Consider the following 6,123-nt stretch of genomic DNA (forward strand, 5'->3'; position numbering starts at 1 on the left):
TGGGTGAGTGTTTCTCTCTTGTGCCCATTCTCTTTTGTTTACTCCATGCATGGTATGTCTAATCGATGAGTTATGCATGACTGTGCATGTAACGTGTCCGCAGGTTCCACTGGATTCTGCTAAATATTGAACTTCACACCTCCAGAGTTCTAATCATGGACTCTATGGATTCGGATCCAAAGCGTTGGGCCGACATGAGAAAAATGCTGCAAAAGTAATTATTTTCAATCATTTGAGCTCTATATCGATCGGTCTCTTTCGTTCATTTCCTAATATCAAGTAACTAATAACTCCCTTGTTCATTTAATTTTCTTTGCCCTGTAGGGTTTGGAGACGGTTCTCATAAGAAATTGTCGGTGAATTCAAACATGAGCTAGATTTTAGAAGGTTAGTTCATGTGGATAAGCAGCCACCGAGGACCAATCTATGTGGATAATATGTTTGTGAGAACATCCGGAGACACACCTCTGAGCGGAAGGCATCGGATAGCGTGCGGAACGCGACGGATAACTTGCGGAGGAGGCTTAGTCCAGAAGCTCGCTTCCGACCAATTCAAGAAGAATTAGCAGGATTTTTCATGAGGGAAGTCATCAATCCTAAAGGAGAACACTATACCGAGGACGAAGAAATTTATATGCATACCCGAGATTGAAACTTGTTCGAAGTTGTATATGGTCATCCATCCTAATTGTGTATGGAAACTTGTTCGAAGTTGTATATGGTCACCCGAGATTTAATATATATTATATATTCCTCTTGAATTCTTCTTGTTTGAAATTTCATATGCATGTATATAGTAGCGTAGAATATGTGTACTGAAACTTCATCAAAATTAAAATAAAACACAAAATAAAATATAAAAGAAATAAAACACTACAAATTAAAAAGAAACCAGGTTTAGGGGGGCTAAAACCCTAAACCTGCGGAGGAGGCCTTTAGTCCCGGTTAGCCACGAGAACCGGGACTAAAGGTCCTCCGCCCCGACGGACCCCTGGCGCCCACGTGGACGGGCCTTTAGTCCCGGTTAGCCACGAGAACCGGGACTAAAGCCTTTAGTTGCGGTTCGTAAGAGGCGCGACTAAAGGGGGGGGTATTTAGTCGCGCATATTTAGTCCCGGTTGCACAGCCGGGACTAAAGGCCTTTGCGAACCGGGACTAAAGGGCTTTTTTCTACCAGTGTATGTCGAGTGCTTTACTTTATGCAATGTTTTGGTTTAGGTTACTGTTCACTTACTCGACGACACCACGGCAGAGGGCCGCCTTCTCTATCATCAGCAGCATTACGACCTTGCATTCTTTAAGGTTGCAGTGGATCGATGTGTTCAATTAACCTCTTTTGCTGACACGGTCAATGTTGGTTAACAGGCTTTGCGGCTCGGAAGAGAAGAAAATTTGAATCTAAGGATAACACATGGCAGGGTGAAGCCAGACGACAGACACCACTGCATGTGCTTTTATCGAGATAAAAAATACGATGTAAAGATATATTTCATGACTTCGCGATTTCACTATTTTTTAATTATTTACTGTGTGGCACACGCCCACCAATTTTTTAACTCAAAAAAGCATGTGTACAGGAGGCCGAGGCGAAAAGGAGAGTGTGTGTGCGAGGGGGAAAGGGTTTGTACATACCTAGGGTAAGCGTGGGGTTCTACTTTATATGCATCATGTTCCATGTTTGAGTTATATGTAGTTTGACATTCTATTTTGTAATTCGTTCATACTATTTTGTTTATTATGATAACGTTTTATACATATGTATTAGTGTGATGACGGTGGAGAGCCGGTCGACTTTGATGGAAAGGTTGTGGGGATGACCAACGGTTGTAAACACTAGTAGAAAAAGAGGCTTCCATACGCCCCCATTAGTCCCTAAAATAATCGAACCGCGACCAAAGGGGTCTTTAGTCGCGGTTCGGGAGGAGACCCGCGACCAACTATCTGGGCCCATTGCGCTGGTCGACAGCTGGCGGACGGGAGGGGCTTTAGTCCCGGTTGGCCTGGCCAACCGGGACTAAAGGTCCTCAGGCTGGCCCGAAGGCCTTTAGTCGCGGTTGGCCAGGCCAACCGGGACTAAAGGCCCATCCCTATATATAGGACTCAGCTCACTTCACTTAGCCACAATTCAGAAGGGGGGTGGTGGGTTTGCTTTTGGTTCCTCCTATGCACACAAGGTGTTCGATGAAATGCCCGAGAGCATGAAACAAACATGATATGAAGTGTCCGAGCCACACTTGAGCTTTCTCATTTATTTTTCCTCCGCGATCGCGGTTAGCAACTTGAACCTTTCATGTGTCATTGATAAAATATGCATGTGTGTAGTTCATTGTTTAATTTGTATTATTTCTAGCTAGTTAGTTTAACAAATGCATGATGGTTAATTATATACTTTATATAATAATAATGCAGATGAATCGGCAATGGATGTACGGTCCCCGACTCTCCGGCGAGTTCACTACGGGTTTGAAAGATTTCCTCGTAGTGGCAAATGTGAACAAGCAGCAAGGTTTTATTATCTGTCCATGTGCTGTCTGTAAGAATCAGAAGGGTTACTCCTCCTCAAGAGACGTTCACATGCACCTGCTTCGGCACGGTTTCATGCCAAGCTATAATTGTTGGACCAAGCATGGAGAAAGAGGGGTTAGAATGGAAGAAGATGAAGAAGGGGATGATATCGATGACAACTATCATGATCATTTCGGTGATACTTTCATGGAGGATGATGCTGAAGGTGGGGAAGGGTTAGGTGAAGGTGAAGAAGAGGCACATGATGAGCCCGCTGATGATCTTGGTCGGACCATTGCTGATGCACGGAGACGCTGCGAAACTGACAAGGAGAGGGAGAATTTGGATCGCATGTTAGAGGATCACAAAAAGTCGCTGTACCCAGGATGCGATAATAGTCTGAAAAAGCTGGGCTGCACACTGGATTTGCTAAAATGGAAGGCACGGGAAGGTGTAGCTGACTCATCATTTGAAAATTTGCTGAAAATGTTGAAGAATATGTTTCCGAAGAATAACGAGTTGCCCGCCAGTACGTACGAAGCAAAGAAGGTTGTCTGCCCTCTAGGTTTAGAGGTTCTGAAGATACATGCATGCATTAACGACTGCATCCTCTACCGCGGTGAATACAAGAATTTGAATGAATGCCCTGTATGCACTGCATTGCGTTATAAGATCAGAGGCGATGACCCTGGTGACGATGTTGAGGGCGAGAAACGCAGGAAGAGGGTTCCCGCCAAGGTGATGTGGTATGCTCCTATAATACCACGGTTGAAACGTCTGTTCAGGAACAAAAAGCATGCCAAGTCGTTGCGATGGCACAAAGAGGACCGTAAGTCCGACGGGGAGTTGAGACACCCCACTGATGGAACGCAATGGAGAAAGATCGACAGTGTTCAAAGATTTTGCAGCTGACGCAAGGAACATAAGATTTGGTCTAAGTACTGATGGCATAAATCCTTTTGGCGAGCAGAGCTCCAGCCATAGCACCTGGCCCGTGACTCTATGTATCTACAACCTTCCTCCTTGGTTGCGCATGAAGCGGAAGTTCATTATGATGCCAGTGCTCATCCAAGGTCCAAAGCAACCCGGCAACGACATCGATGTGTACCTAAGGCCATTAGTTGATGAACTTTTACAGTTGTGGGGCAGACCTGGTGTACGTGTCTGGGATGAGCACAAAGAAGAGGAATTTGACCTACGAGCGTTGCTTTTTGTAACCATCAACGATTGGCCTGCTCTCAGTAACCTTTCGGGACAGACAAATAAGGGATACAATGCATGCACGCACTGCTTACATGAGACTGAAAGTGTACGTTTGGGTAATTGTAAGAAGAACGTTGTGACGCCCCCAATTTGACCGTACACTAATCATGCACGCAAATGTGTACGACCAAGATCAGGGACTCACGGGAAGATATCACAACACAACTCTAAAACATAAATAAGTTATACAAGCATCATAATACAAGCCAGGGGCCTCGAGGGCTCGAATACAATTGCTCGATCACAGACGAGTCAGCGGAAGCAACAATATCTGAGTACAGACATAAGTTAAACAAGTTTGCTTTAAGAAGGCTAGCACAAACTGGACAGATCGAACGAGGCGCAGGCCTCCTGCCTGGGATCCTCCTAACTACTCCTGATCGTCGTCAGCGGGCTGCACGTAGTAGTAGGTACCTCCAGTGTCGTAGGTGTCGTCGTCGACGGTGGCGTCTGGCTCCTGGACTCCAGCATCTGGTTGCGACAACCAGATAGAAAGGAACGGGGGAAAAGAGGGAGAGAAGCAACCGTGAGTACTCATCCAAAGTACTCGCAAGCAAGGAGCTATACTACATATGCATGGGTATATGTGTAAAGGGGCATATCAGTGGACTGAACTGCAGAATGCCAGAATAAAAGGGGGATAGCTAGTCCTGTCGAAGACTACGCTTCTGGCCATCTCCATCTTGCAGCATGTAGAAGAGAGTAGATTGAAGTCCTCCAAGTAGCATCGCATAGCATAATCCTACCCGGCGATCCCCTCCTCGTCGCCCTGTTAGAGAGCGATCACCGGGTTGTATCTGGCACTTGGAAGGGTGTATTTTATTCAGTATCCAGTTCTAGTTGTCATAAGGTCAAGGTACAACTCCGGGTCGTCCTTTTACCGAGGGACACGGCTATTCGAATAGATAAACTTCCCTGCAGGGGTGCACCACATAACCCAACACGCTCGATCCCATTTGGCCGGACACACTTTCCTGGGTCATGCCCGGCCTCGTAAGATCAACGCGTCGCAGCCCCACCTAAGCACAACAGAGCGGTCAGTACGCCGGTCTAACCCTATGCGCGCAGGGGTCTGGGCCCATCGCCCTATGCACACCTGCACGTTGCGTACGCGGCCGGAAGCAGACCTAGCCTAGTGGCGTTCCAATCCAATCCGGCGCGCGCCACTCAATCGCTGACGTCAAGAAGGCTTCGACTGATACCACAACGCCGGGATACCCATAACTACTCCCGCGTAGATGGTTAGTGCGTATAGACCAAATGGCCAGACTCAGATCAAATACCAAGATCTCGTTAAGCGTGTTAAGTAACCGCGAACGCCGACCAGGGCCAGGCCCACCTCTCACCTAGGCGGTCTCAACCTGCCCTGTCGCTCCGCCACAAAGATCCACTTGCGGGTACTCCTTCGAGCCGACCCGACTTTAGTCATCGCAGGTGTCATGTATGTAGTATATAAGTATATACCCGTGATCACCGCCCAGGTGATCACGGCCCGATAGTATAGCACAGCAGACGGACAAGAATGTAGGGCCACTGATGGAAATCTAGCATCCTATACTAAGCATGTAGGATTGCAGGTAAGGTAACAACAGTAGTAGCAAGGATAGGCTATGCATCAGGATAGGATATCAGAAAACAGTAACATGCTATACTACTCTAATGCAAGCAGTATAGAGAAGAATAGGCGATATCTGGTGATCAAGGGGGGGGGCTTGCCTGGTTGCTCTGGCAAGTAGGAGGGGTCGTCGACTCCGTAGTCGAACTGGGCAGCAACAGTGTCGGTCTCGTAGTCTACCGGAGAGAAGAGGGGGAAGAAACAGTAAATACAATGCAAACATAAGCATGACGATGCGTGACATGACAATGAGCGGTGCTAGGGGTGTCCTAACGCGACAGTAGGTGGTACTGGTGAAGGGGGGGAACATACGGGAGGTATTCCCGATGTTTCGCGTTATCGGACAGACGGACCGGAGGGGGAAAGTTGCTAGTTCGATAGGTTAGGGGGTTGTGGTGGACGAACGGACTGCGTATTCGGATTCGTCTCGTCGTTCTGAGCAACTTTCATATAGAAAACATTTTCATCCGAGTTACGGTTTAAAAGATATGAATTTTCAAAGTTTATTTGAATTTCTGGAATTATTTAAATTAAGCAAAAATGAATTATGACGTCAGCATGAGGCAATGCTGACGTCAGCAGGTCAACAGGTCGGCTGACCAGTCAAACCAGACAGGTGGGTCCAGTGGGACCCACATGTCAGCCTCTGTTAGTCTAATATTTGTTTAAACTAAACTAACAGTCTAATTAGAGGGGTGGGCCCCATATGTCAGTGAGTGATTAGTTAATCTAATTATTTT

The 6,123-nt window shown here is 46.8% G+C and overlaps 1 pseudogene; it reads left to right on the forward strand.

The window, feature by feature from the left end:
- Positions 1-6,123, forward strand: part of LOC123120125 (uncharacterized) — a 33,699-nt pseudogene that overhangs the window by 6,125 nt on the left and 21,451 nt on the right.

This window comes from Triticum aestivum, chromosome 5D, assembly GCF_018294505.1.
Source record: "Triticum aestivum cultivar Chinese Spring chromosome 5D, IWGSC CS RefSeq v2.1, whole genome shotgun sequence".
Lineage (NCBI taxonomy): Eukaryota > Viridiplantae > Streptophyta > Magnoliopsida > Poales > Poaceae > Triticum > Triticum aestivum.